The sequence below is a fragment of the Notamacropus eugenii genome, chromosome 3 (assembly GCF_028372415.1).
Source record: "Notamacropus eugenii isolate mMacEug1 chromosome 3, mMacEug1.pri_v2, whole genome shotgun sequence".
Taxonomy (NCBI): Eukaryota; Metazoa; Chordata; class Mammalia; order Diprotodontia; family Macropodidae; genus Notamacropus; species Notamacropus eugenii.
The window spans coordinates 32,091,801-32,106,310 of record NC_092874.1 but is presented as its reverse complement, the minus strand read 5'-3'; the positions used below and the strand labels follow the sequence as shown (position 1 = coordinate 32,106,310).

The following is a 14,510-nucleotide window of genomic DNA, read 5'->3' as shown; positions in this document are numbered from 1 at the left end:
GCTTCTGACTAAGAAGAAGGAACTCATTGCTGCAGTAGGATTGACAGGACTTCTGGGGTCAGGGTGCTGACTCTCTCAGAAATTAGGATAGAGTAGAAGAAATTCAGACATAGTCTAAATGGGCATTCTAAAATTGGGGAGAGCATTTTTCAAACAGTTCTACAGAAAGAGAAGTAGGATATAAGAGCTTAATAATCTGCAGTAGATCTTGGCCAAGAATAGATGAGAGACTTTCAACAATGAAATTGTTGGTGTGGCCACCTAAGGAGCTCATTGACTAATTAATAACAAAAGATGTTATTGGAGGGGAAGCAAGGAAAGGAGATAATGATTAATACAAAAAAGTAGCATAGTCCCATAAGAATTGTTTCAGAAATTATAAAACTTGTTAAAGGTATGTTTGAAGAGCATTTTAAAAGGGAAACAATAGCTACTAAAAATGTATAGCTTAATGGAAAAGAAGGTAGATAAGAAATATGTCACAGAAAATTAACATCCTCTTTTTGAGGGGGCAATCATACCTAGATTTTATTGAAACATTTAACAGAGACCATGATATCCTTCTGGACCCAATGTTGAGATATAGGTTAAATGATAGTACAGCTAGGAAATGACTGAAACCAAACTGTCACCATTACTAACCCAAAGCCAAGTTGGAGGGAAAAACTCTGCTGATTGATTATTCCAAATATCTATATGTGGCTCTATGGAGATCAATAATTTAATCAATGAATTAGTTGAAGGAATAAGTAGCATCATTGTCATTTTTTAAAGACAAAAGTGCCTTGCAGATGTTCAGTTGTGTCTGACTCTTCATGACCCCATTTGGGGTTTTCTTGACAAAGGTCTTGGAGTGGCTTACAATTTCCCTCTCTAACTCATTTTACAGATGAGGAAAGTGAAGTAAACAGGGCTAAGTGACTTGTCCAGAGTCTCACAGCTAGTAAGTGTCTGAAGCCAGATTTGAACTCAGGAAGATGAGAATTCCTGACCCCAAGCCCTGTACTCTAGTCACTACGTCATCCAGATGCCAGCCTTTCACATGGCAAGCACTTAATAAATTGGGCATCAGATCATAAATTTCCAGCTGGAAGTAACCTTTGAGAGTATCAGAGCTAACACCTTCATTTTAAAGTTGAGAAAATTGAGATTAGACTAATTAAATTCTCTATGATCTTGTAACTACTAACGATCTGAGATTCCTACCTTGGTTCTTCCTGACTCCAAGTCTTGCAATCTATCTACTGCACCCTGTAGTCTTTTATTTGAATGAATGAATCAATAAAAGGATAAAGGAGTCATGTCTGAAAAAAGTTGTTAACAGTATAATGACTCAGAGAATAAAGTGGCATTTAATATGGGTAAATATAAAATTCTATATTCGGGTTTTTTAAATCTACTTGATAAACACTGGATGGAAAAAAATGTAAAAATAATTTTTATACAAATATTCTTGGAGGTTTAACCAAAGTTGAGCTCAGTATGGCTCAATAGTCTGACACAAAAACCAAAAAAGCAAGTGGTACCATTGGCTGTGTTGGGAGAGGTCTAGTGTCTATAATGAGGGAAGCATAAAACATTAGGGTAGAATGGAATGAATGTTTGTTCTGAAAGGAGAGGGCTTGCTTTTGAATCCCTTGTCTTCTTTTATGAGCTATGTGACCTTGGGAAATTTACTTAACATCTCTGAGCCTCAGTCTCATAATATGTAAAAAGGAGTAGACCACTGAGGTCTCTTCCAGCTGTTTCTCTAGGATCTTTTCATTGGAGGGTAGCATTTTATAACTTGTCCTAGTCAAATGGCAGGTAGAACATGAAACTCAATTGTGGGTACCATTATTTTGGAAGAATGGTGCCAAGCTGCTAGACTTCCATTGAGATGGTTCCCAGTATGGTAAAGAATCTTGACATGAGATAGGATGTTCAGGTGAAGCAGCTAGTTATGTTAACCTAAATAAGAGAAGACTTAAGGTTATGACAGTTGCCTTTAAGTATTTTAAGCTTTGTCAGTGACAGAAGGATTTTCCTTCTTGATACTAAAGGGAATGACAAAGAGCAAGGGTTAGAGAAGCAGAGGATAACAACAGTTAACAGCAATAATGTTTATGTTGTTTTTAAGTTCTAAAGTGATTTACAAATATCACATTTTATCCTATGGGGAGTAGGTGTTACTATTATCTTTTCTTTCACCAATAAAGAAACTAAGGATGGGAAAGGTTATGTGACTTGTCCAGGGTCATGCGGCTTGTTAGTATAAAAGGTCAAATTTGAACTCAGTTTTTCCTGACTGTAGGTCCAATGCTCTATGCTCTGTGTTAGAGATGTCCAGTAATGAAATATACTGCCATGGGAAGGAGTGGGCCCCTTCTCAATGGAATGCTTTTATGGAATGCTGGAGGGTTACTTGTCATCAATGTTATCAAGGAGATTTTTTTTTGAGATAAGGTGGGATTGGCTGATCTCCCAGATTCCTTCCATCTAATACATTCTGGGTTTCTGTGCTCAGAACAGAGTAGGTGTTTGGTTAAATAGTTCAGCTTGAGTGAAACAAAATAGTTTCCATTTGTCAATGAAAGACAGGACAGTTCTATAATAAGATTTAGCCAAAAGAATGTAGGAGTGGAAATGAAATGGAATGTTGCCCTATAGCAAATGCATATCACATGGTAAATATCTTACTTAAAACTATAGAGATCCTGATGCATATTGGAAACTCTGAAAAAGTCACAGGAAATCCTGATATTAACACAAAAATGCATCCTAAGAAATGCATGATACAATCAAGGCGATCAGTTGCCATTGATGTGGGAGCTATACTACGAGTTTCCTAAAAGTGTCTCAATATTAATCCTATTTTGGCTGAGATGTCTACGTTTGAAAAAATAATATTTGCAAACAGAGATTTCATTTCTCTTCTTTATGTACCTAAGGACTAATCCACATATCTACCAATAAAACATTCCAGTTAGATAGATAGATAGATGATAGATAGATATGTACTGATATATATGTATATTATATGTGTGTGTGTGTATACACTGATAACAAATTTATAAAATTAACTCATAAAATAATCTACCATGCAATTCCAAAATATTGCCCCATAAATTGTTTTCATTTTAAAGACTCAGTGCAACATTCCCTTAAATACAACAGATTGGCTGTGATGCTTTCCCCAGTCACTCAAAAGAGGTAAGTCCTAATGAGCTACAGGTAAAAAAATAAATGGATGAAAAATGTACATTTTCCACAATAGCAGGATGGATAATCTATTGAGTTAGTCTGCTGGGATAAGTGCTGGGTCCAGTAAAGAATGGAGATAAAAGAGTTGTCTTGATTGCATTTGGGGAATTATGGAATGCTTTCAATGGTTCTGTGCTAAATAACACAAAATTTTCTTCCTTCCTTCTTCACTTCATTCCTTCTTTCCTTCCTTCCTTCTTCCTTTCCCTGTCACTTCCCTCCCTCTTTTCCTCTATCCATTTCTTCTCTGCCTCACTCTTTGTCTGCATTTATAATCTATGCCTCCAGCTGTTCCCCCATTGAAAAATAAATGGTCACAACAAAAGAAAATAATCATTACAAACCTGCAGAATCCAGCAAAATAACTATCTATATTAGCCTTGTCAGAAAAATGTACCTGCAATTTAAATTCATCAAGGTCTCTGGCAAGGCATGAGTAGCATGTTTCTTCCTGATTCTTTCTGAACTCATGATTTGCCAGTGCACTGATCTGAGTTCTGAAGTTCTTTGATTTTTTTCTCAATAATTTTGTCATTTTGGGGGCGGAGCCAAGATGGCGGAGTGAAAGCAACGACTCACCTAAGCTCCTGGAAAAACTCCTCTGGATATCTCCGGGGGGAGAGTCTGACCAGACTTTGGAGGTGTAGAATCCAGTGGGTGACGGACTTTGACGGATTTGGAGCCCAGGCTGGACCAGAGGGTCCACGGGAGGGATCTGTTCCGCGGGGGTAAGACCCCGGCGCACAGCACAGCGCGGGTCGGAGCGGCAGGGCGGAGGGGACCAGAGGAGCCCGAGAGTAGCGGGCGAGACCAGCGGAGCAGGAGATAAGCCAGGCCGAGCCGGTGAGAGCCGCTGAGTGCCAGACATCAGCGCAGCAGCCCTTGAAATCTTCAGCCTGAAGACGGACTTCGGTGGGTCACTACTTGAACTTCCAGGAACTGGGATGGCAGAGTGATCAGTAAGTGCTCTCTCCTCCCCCCTGATGACCGTGAGGGAACCATAAAATTCTTCCCCAGATTAATCCTGGATCAGTGGGAACAGCAGAAGGGGGCGGGTGGTCTCATAACACCAGAGGCTGGAAAAGTGGCAAAGGGGGATTTTTCCTACGGTAGCGGAGATGGCTGGAGGGACAGACGACCCAGGGCAGAGAAAATTCGCACTGAGACCCAGGCAAGCCTCAGAGCCGGGAGACGAGCCCAAGGAGGGGCGGGAACACGCGTTAGCTTCTAGGCGTGCCCCAGCCCTCCAGGGGAAAAGGGAAGACAATAGGGAAGTTGGGATCATCATCCCCTGACCTTGCCTTTGCCTCAAGTCAGCTGAGGAGATATCCTGAGGACAGACCACTCCTCCCACATACCTAACAAGCTAACCCCAGGGTTGATCAGGGAAACAAAAAACAAAAGCCTGCTTTTAGCCTAGACACACATCAGCTCAACTTAAAGATCTGTACCTTGTGACCGAAAGAACCAAAAGCTACAACACTCAGCCAACATCATGAATCGGAAAAAGCAGACAAAAAGTGAAAAAACCATAGAATCTTTCTATGGGGATAAGGACCAAAACACAAACACCAAAGAGGTTAGAGCTGAGACTGTACTTCCATCTGAAACCTCAGATGGGACTATGAATTTCTCGCAAGCACAACTAGATTACCTGGAACGTCTGAAGAAGGATATAAAAGAAAAACTGGCCAATGATTTTAAAATTATAAAAAAAGAATTCACTGATGAGAACATCACCCTGAAAAAGAAAATTGAAGAAATGGAAAAGGAAGTTCAAAAATTAACTGGAGAGAATAATTCCCTAAAAGGAAGAGCTAATCAACTGGAAAAGGAAACCCAAAACCTAACTGGGAAAATTGGTCGAATGGAAAAAGAAGTACAAAAATTAAATGGAGAAAATAGCTCCTTAAAGGGAAAAATTGGTCAGATGGAAAAGGAGATGGAAAAGCTAACTGAAGAAAACACTACGATGAAGATTAGAATTGGGCAAGTAGAAACTAATGACTCAATGAGGCAACAAGAATCAGTCAAACAAAATCTAAAGAATGAAAAGATAGAAGAAAATGTAAAATATTTAATTGGAAAAACAACTGACCTGGAAAATAGATCCAGGAGAGAAAATCTAAGAATTATTGGCCTGCCAGAAACCCATGATGAAGAAAAGAGTCTGGACAATATCTTCCAGGAAATCATCAAGGAAAACTGTCCAGAAGTACTAGACTCAGAGGGCAAAATAGTCATCGAAAGAATCCACCGTTCCCCACCGGAAAGGGATCCCAAACTCAAAACCCCAAGAAATATAGTTGCCAAATTCCAGAGCTATCAAGTGAAGGAGAAAATACTACAAGCAGCCAGAAAGAAACAATTCAAATATCAAGGACACACAGTCAGGATCACACAGGACCTTGCAGCTTCTACATTAAAAGATCGAAAGAATTGGAACCCAATATTCCGTAAGGCAAAGGAGTTGGGACTTCAACCAAGGATCAACTACCCAGCAAAGTTCAGAATAACATTTCAGGCAAGGAGAAAGTCATTCAACGAAATAAGGGATTTCCAGAGCTTCCTGACCAAAACACCAGAACTCAATAGACAATTTGATCTTCAAATGCAGGTCTCCAGAGAATCATAAAAAGGTAAACAGAGGGGAAAAAACAAAAACAAAAACTTGCTACTCAATTAGGGCAAACTGTTTACCTCCCTATAAGGGAAGATGATACCTGTTAATCTTGAGAACTGTGCAGCTATTATGATAAAAGGGATATATGTAGAGGGAACAGGCATAAAGTAAATGATGTCATGTCAAAAATATGATTTATGTATGAGAAGGGAATGTAATAGGAGGTGTGGAAAGGGGAAAGCAGAAAATGGCAAATTATATCACAGGAAGAAGTACAAAACTATAGTAGAGGGAAGGAGGGGAGGAGATGAGCATTGTTTGAGAGGTACTCTCATCTGATTTGTTCAAAGGAGGGAACAATAATCTTAAGCAGATAATCCTAACTAGCTCTATAGGTAGTAGGAGGGGAAGGGGGAAGAAAGGGGAGGGTGGCTAAAAGGGAGGAAAGAAGCAATAAGAGTAAAGGGGACTAAAAGGGAGGGGGGTCAAAAGAAGGAGGGGAAGGCTGCAGGAGGAGGGGGAGAAAAGTGAATACTATTGAGGAGGGGAAGGGAGATGGGAGAGCTAAAAGCACAAATGGTGGGAAAGAGGTTGGAGGGAAATACACAGATTGTAATCATAACTGTGAATGTGAATGGAATGAACTCTCCCATAAAACGGAGACGGATAGCAGAATGGATTAAAAGCCATAATCCAACAATATGCTGCTTACAAGAAACACATTTGAAATGGGGGGATACACATAGGATAAAGGTCAAAGGATGGAGCAGAATATATTGTGCTTCAGCTCATGTAAGAAAGGCAGGAGTAGCAATCCTAATCTCAGACAAAGCAAAAGCAGAAATAGATCTAATCAAAAGAGATAGGGATGGAAACTATATCCTGCTAAAAGGCACCATAGACAATGAAGCAATATCATTACTAAACATGTATGCTCCAAGTGGTATAGCATCCAGATTCTTAGAGGAGAGGTTGGGGGAGTTGAAGGAAGAAATTGATAGCAAAACTATACTAGTGGGGGACCTCAACCTCCCCCTCTCTGAACTCGATAAATCCAACCTCAAAATAAACAAGAAGGAGGTTAAGGAGGTAAATAAAACTCTGGATAAGGTAGATATGATAGATCTTTGGAGAAAATTAAATGGGAATAGAAAGGAATATACTTTTTTCTCAGCGGTACATGGAACATTTACAAAAATTGACCATGTACTAGGACATAAAAATCTCACAATCCAGTGCAGAAAGGTAGAGATAATCAATGCATCCTTTTCAGATCATAATGCATTAAAAATTACATGTAATAAAAGGCCATGGAAAGAGAAACCAAAAATCAATTGGAAACTAAATAATCTAATTCTAAAGAAGGGTTGGGTTAAAGAAGAAATCATAGAAACAATCAACAATTTCATTCGAGAGAATGACAATAGTGAGACAACATACCAAAACTTATGGGATACTGCAAAAGCAGTTATTAGAGGAAGTTTTATATCTCTGAATGCCTACATAAATAAAATAGAGAAAGAGGAGATCAATGACTTAGGCTTGCAGTTGAAAAAGCTAGAAAAAGAACAAACTGAAAATCCCCAAGTAAATACCAAATTAGAAATACTGAAAACCAAAGGAGAGATTAATAAAATTGAAATTAAGAAAACTATTGAATTAATAAATAAAACCAATAGTTGGTTTTATGAAAAAACTAATAAAATTGATAAACCTTTGGTCAATCTGATTAAAAAAAAGAAAGAAGAAAACCAAATTACTAATATTAAAAATGAAAGGGGTGAACTCACCTCCAATGAGGAGGAAATTAAAACAATAATTAGAAACTACTTTGCCCAACTTTATGCCCACAAATTCGACAATCTAAGCGAGATGGATGAATATTTTAAAAAATACAAATTGCCCAGATTAACAGAAGAGGAAGTTGAATACTTAAACAACCCCATCTCAGAAAAAGAAATTGAACAAGCCATCAATGAACTCCCTAGGAAAACATCTCCAGGGCCAGATGGATTCACAAGTGAATTCTATCAAACATTTAAAGAACAGTTAATTCCAATACTACATACACTATTCTTGAAAATTGGGGAAGAAGGAGTCCTCCCAAATTCTTTCTATGATACAAATATGGTTTTGATACCCAAACCAGGAAGAGACAAAACAGAGAAAGAAAATTATAGACCAATTTCCCTAATGAATATAGATGCAAAAATTTTAAATAAGATTCTAGCAAAACGAATACAGCATCTTATCACAAGATTAATACATTATGATCAGGTAGGATTCATACCAGGACTACAGGGCTGGTTCAATATTAGGAAAACTATTAGCATTATCGATCACATCAACAACAAAGCTAACAAAAACCACATGATTATCTCAATAGATGCAGAAAAAGCTTTTGACAAAATACAACATCCATTCCTACTAAAAACATTGGAGAATGTAGGAATAAAGGGAACTTTCCATAAAATAATAAGCAGAATCTGTCTAAAACCTTCAGCAAGCATTATATGCAATGGGGATAAGCTAGATGCATTCCCAATAAGATCAGGGGTGAAACAAGGTTGTCCATTATCACCACTATTATTTAATATGGTACTAGAAATGTTAGCTGTAGCAATTAGACAAGATAAAGATATCCAAGGAATTAAAATAGCCAAAGAAGAAACTAAGTTATCACTCTTTGCAGATGATATGATGATTTACCTAGAGAATCCCAGAGATTCAAGTAAAAAATTACTAGAATTAATAAACAACTTTGGCAAAGTTGCAGGGTACAAAATAAACCCACACAAATCTTCTGCATTCCTATATATTAGCAACAAAGTCCAACAGCAAGAGATAGAAAGAGAAATCCCATTTAAAGTTAGGGTAGACAGTATAAAATACTTAGGAGTCTACCTGCCAAAACAAACCCAGGGATTATATGAACACAATTACAAGACACTTTTTGCACAAATAAAGTCAGATTTAAGTAAGTGGAAAAACATTAGTTGCTCATGGATAGGCCGTGCTAATATAATAAAAATGACAATTCTACCCAAATTAATATACTTATTTAGTGCCATACCAATTAAACTATCAGACAATTACTTTCTAGAGCTGGACAAAATAATATCAAAATTCATTTGGAAAAACAAAAGGTCCAGAATATCAAAGGGACTAATGAAAAGAAATGCTTGGGAAGGTGGCCTAGCGCTATCAGACCTCAAACTGTACTATAAAGCAGCAATTATCAAAACCACTTGGTATTGGCTAAGAAACAGAGAGGTAGACAAGTGGAATAGACTTGGCACTCAAGATGCAGTAGGCAAGGAATATAGCAACCTTCTGTTTGATAAACCCAAGGACCCCAGCTTCTGGGATAAGAACTCATTGTTTGACAAAAATTGCTGGGAAAACTGGATAACAGTGTGGCGGAAATTAAGCATAGACCCATACCTGACACCGTACACAAGAATAAAGTCCAAATGGGTACATGATTTAGGTATAAAGATTGATACCATGAATAAACTGGAGAAGCAAGGAATAGTGTATTTATCAGATCTATGGAGAAGGGAAGAATTCTTTACTAAAGGAGAGATAGAATGCATTATGAAATGCAAAATGGATAACTTTGATTACATTAAATTGAGAAGTTTTTGCACAACCAAACCCAATGCAACCAAAATCCGGAGGGATGTAGTAAATTGGGAAAGAATTTTTACAGCTAAGCTCAGGGATAAAGGCCTCATTTCTAAAATATATAGAGAACTGATCCAAATGTATAATCATACAAGTCATTCCCCAATTGATAAATGGTCAAAGGATATGAACAGGCAATTTTCAGAGGAAGAGGTTAAGGCTATCTATAATCATATGAAAAAATGCTCTAAATCACTATTGGTTAGAGAGATGCAAATCAAAACAACTCTGAGGTACCACATCACACCTATAAGATTGGCAAACATGACAGAACAAGAAAATGATAAATGCTGGAGAGGATGTGGCAAAGTTGGAACACTAATTCATTGTTGGTGGAGCTGTGAGCGCATCCAACCATTCTGGAGAGCAATTTGGAACTATGCCCAAAGGGCTACAAAAATGTGCATACCCTTTGACCCAGCAATATCGCTACTAGGACTATATCCCCAAGAGATCATAAAAATGGGAAAGGGTCCCACATGTACAAAAATATTTATAGCAGCACTCTATGTAGTTGCCAAAAACTGGAAGTCAAGGGGATGTCCATCAATTGGGGAATGGCTGAATAAATTGTGGTATATGAATGTAATGGAGTACTATTGTGCCATAAGAAATGATGAACAAGAAGACTTCAGAGAGGCCTGGAAGGACTTATATGACCTGATGCTGAGTGAAAGGAGCAGAACTAGGAGAACTTTATGCACAGCAACGACCACAGTGTGTGAGAGTTTTTTCTGGTAGACTTAGATTTTTGTAATAACACAAGAACTTCTTACCAAAAAAAAATCCCAATGGAGGATCTCAAGGCAAAATGCCTGCCACACTCAGAGAGAGAAATATGGAAGTCACTCACATATTGTAGCAGATCATGTTTGTGTATGTGTATGTGTTTGTGTATCATGATCTGATTTGTTATATGATTTCTTTCATTTATCTTAGTCTGACTACATAGCATGACTATAGTGAAAATATACTCAATAGGAAAGTATATGTAGAATCTATACAGAATTGTATGCAGTCGTGGGGAGGGAGGGGGGGAGTGGGGGGGATAAAATCACAATTGTATGGCAGTGATTGTTAAACATTACAAAATAAAAAAAATAATAATTTTGTCATTTTGTAAAGTGTTTTCCTAGCTTTCCTCACTTCACTCTGCATAATTTCATAGAGTTCTTATCTCTTTCATATAAAACTGTCCATTTTGTCATTTCTTATAGTACAATAACAGTTTATTACACTCGTGTCTTATAAGTGGTTTAGTTATGCCTCTGAAGGAGGATACTTCTTTTAGTTTCCGGTTTGGAGCTACTAAAAAAAGAGCTGCTATAAATATATTTATTTATACATATAGGTCCTTTTTCCACTGTCTTTGATCTTTTTTAGAGTATAAGCCTATTAGTAGTAAAGTTCATTTAAAAGAGGTATGTGTGTATAATTTTTTTGGACCTAGTTCAATATTGATTTCCAGAATGACTGAACCAATTCATGGTTCCACCAACAGTGAAGCAGTGTACCTCTTTCCCTATAGTTTCTCCAACATTTATCATTTTCTTCTTCTGTCATCTTTTCACATCTGATGGCAATGAAATAGAACAGCAAAACATTTCATTTGCATTTCTCAAATTATTAGTAAATTTTATATTCTTAACATTAATATTTTTCATACATTCATACTTTTGGCTATAAAGTATTATACACCACCATAGTCATGAGAGAATCTTTCCTGATTACTCAATGAGCATGAAGAGATAAAAACTGGCTGTGAATATGCTCCTATATATTCTGACATATTTGGGGCACAATAAATACTATAAAAGATATCCAGGAGATAAATGATCAGTAAAAGAGATGAAGTGGTCCCATAGCATCAGTGAGGGAGGCAAATGAAATGAATGAATGAATGAATTATAAAACATTTTTAACTGTTGGGTACACATTCAAAAGCTCTCAAGGAACTCCCATTCTAATTGAAGGAGATCACACATAAAAGGATTCAGGTAGATGGAAAGTTCCAGTGATATTTAGGGTAGAGTGGCAGTATAGATACCAGGGTTCAGGGGTCATTGGAGTACATATACAGGTAAAAAATCAATGCCTGGAGGTCTAGAGGGTGTAGTGGCAGGGAAAACATTGAGGTCTGGTGATCTCCATCTTACTAGAAAGATTGTGGTATTTCCTTATTTATCCAAGTAGTATAAGAGGCCATGAACACCTGGTGACAGGACTGCTGGTAAAGGGCAATAGGTACCAAGGATCCAACTAAGCCATGGGTTCTGGGTTCCTTCTCAAGAGAGGGGGAGTTAAGTAGAAATGGGAAATGCCAAGTTGGCAGGAAAGTTGATGAAAAGTTGCTTTTTTAAGTATCTACGTCTGCTGCTCCTCCTTTTTGAGCTTTATAAGGACCGGAAATCAGTGGACTATAATAGCAATAGGTAGCAGAATGGCCACCCATACTCCGTGCTCCTTCTGGGTCATCCAGTGCCTTAAAGACTACCCATGTATTACTCTTCACCCAGAAAATGTTGAGCCCTCTATCATTTGGGGGTAGATACTCTATAAAGAGTTTTTAAAACCATAAGGACAAAAAAAAGTAAGATAAGACATGGGTAAGTTGCGACTTACAAAGATGGTAACCATATTTGTGAGAGTAATCAATTTACCAAATTATTAAGAATTTAAGTCTTCAAAATAATGACCAAAGTTATCAACCTTGATGAGTCTGTTTCTCTTACATTCCTTGACTCCTAGCTTGAGTCAAGTTTTTTGTGTGCACAAAGAAAAAAGCCTTTGGATTTGAAATTGGCGGACCTGGGTTCAGGTTTTGCCTATGGAACTTCCTGTGTTATCCTTGAAAAGTAACAATACCTCTTGGCTTCAGTTTCCTCAGCTCTAAGCGAGGAACTTGAACTCCTCACTGTGGCAGATATTGTACATCCAAATACTAGGTTTATCTCAGTTCCAATCCACCAGATTGCTTATCAGTCTTGCAAATTGGATATATAAGAGATTGAGTCAATGCTAACCAATGACATTCAGGTGACATACCAACCACACAAACTAACAGAAAAAGAAGTCAGATAAAATTTGTGCAAAAATGGAACCAAGAATTAATAGTTATTCTCATTCAGTTTCACATGGTTCATCAATGAGACCACAGATCCAGAATAAGGAACATTGAAATGGAATCCAAATAGTTTCCCCTTAACCCAATCAGGTAACATGGTTATGGCATTATTGACTTTTGTTAAATTTCCTGTTTAAATCAAAGAGAATTTCTAACAATGAGAGATTTAAGAAAAAGATAAAGTTGATGAAAGAAGAATAAAAACTAACTCTTCTTAGAACAAGTCAGTCTTTTGGGAAGAGATGATATAACCTAATTTACTGAAATGGAAATTACTATGGATGTAGACTGATATGCTACATCTAAATCAATAAATAACTCAGCATCTACATCAGCAAAGACTCCTGACAAGTTCCTTTAAAAATATTAAATGCTTTACAAATGACAATGTTAAATCTTTGCTGATTTTTCAAATTTTCCAAAAGCCTAAAGCTACAACTACATAGTTTCCACTGTTATTTTTAATTGAATCTTTTCCACAAAGAACAGAATTGGGGCATACTTACTATAACCTTTTTTCCCAATTTTTAAAAGCAAGCTTCTCCATCATATAGGCAGCCAGTCTAAGGATAACTATGTATGACATTCTTTTTTACAAGAATATTGCAGAAAAATTCATATAAAGTACTTTTCATAATATTTTGATAAGAAGCAAGGCTCAAGAGTGGTAGAGAAAGCAAAAATCTGGACTTAAATAGATCCAAGTTGTCAACCAATGGGGCTGTCTTCATTGGTACAGATTTCAACTAACCCATGCCATCATGGGACATATGATTAGTAATTACAGAATTTCAAATTTCATTTGGGTCTCAGAAACATGCAAGCCAAACCATACCTGACAAATTCCCTCTCCAATGTGCCTATCAAATTGTGAAATTCCCTGACTGAAGATGTACAGTAACAGGAAAATGATCATCCACTGAGGTAGTGCTCTCCACTTCTGCGCAATTTCAGACGTTAGGAAGTTATTCCCTCACGTGCATTCATCTACCTTCTTAGAACCTCTACCCATTGCTTCTAGCTCTGTCCTCTGGGCCAAAGCAAAAGGAATCTACTCCTTTTCAATAAGAGTTACCAACTTAAAGACAGGCATCATACCCCAAAGCCTTTACTTTTCCGAGATTAAACGTCCCCAGTTCTTTTAGCTTCATATGTCTTCCTTCATATGTCATCATCAGGTAATTTACACTCATAGTCACCTTGCTCTGCATCCTCTCCAGATTAGCAATGTAATTTCTGAAATGTGGAGTCCAAAAGTGAAGACAATACTTCAGATGTGGCGATACCAGTGCAAAGTAAAGTAGTGTATCACTTCTCTGGTCCTAGAAACTGCGAATCATCAAATGCAGTCGAAGATCACAACTTTATTGGCTGCCATTTTTCATTCTGGGTCACATGGAGCTGGCAGCCTACCAGAGCTCTCAAACCTTTTGTCATACATACTTTTCTTTAATCAGACTTCCTCCATTGTTACTCATGACATTGATTTTGCAACCCAAATTGAAATCTTGACATTTATCCCTATTACATTCTGTCTGAACAGATCTGACTCAATATTCTAGAATTTGTTGGAATCCTGACCAAGTCATTAGAATGTGATATCTATCTTTCCCAATTCTGCCATCTGCAAATATTAAAGCATGGCATCTATGTATTTCTTAATTCAAGGCACTGATAAAAAATATTTAAAGGCATGGGGTTAAGTACAAATTCCTGAGACGATCCAATGGAGACCTCCATCCAAGTTTCCAAGAAACTACTAATGACTAATTTTTTGTGCCCAGCCACTGAATCAATTCAGAATGTCCTAAACAGTACAACCATGTAGTCTGT

At 37.4% G+C, this 14,510-nt stretch overlaps 1 protein-coding gene across 1 annotated transcript in view; it reads right to left on the bottom strand.

Moving 5' to 3' along the window:
• LOC140531797 (uncharacterized) overlaps window positions 1-14,510 on the bottom strand; it is a 209,287-nt gene that overhangs the window by 64,171 nt on the left and 130,606 nt on the right. The gene's annotated exons all lie outside the window — the stretch shown is intronic.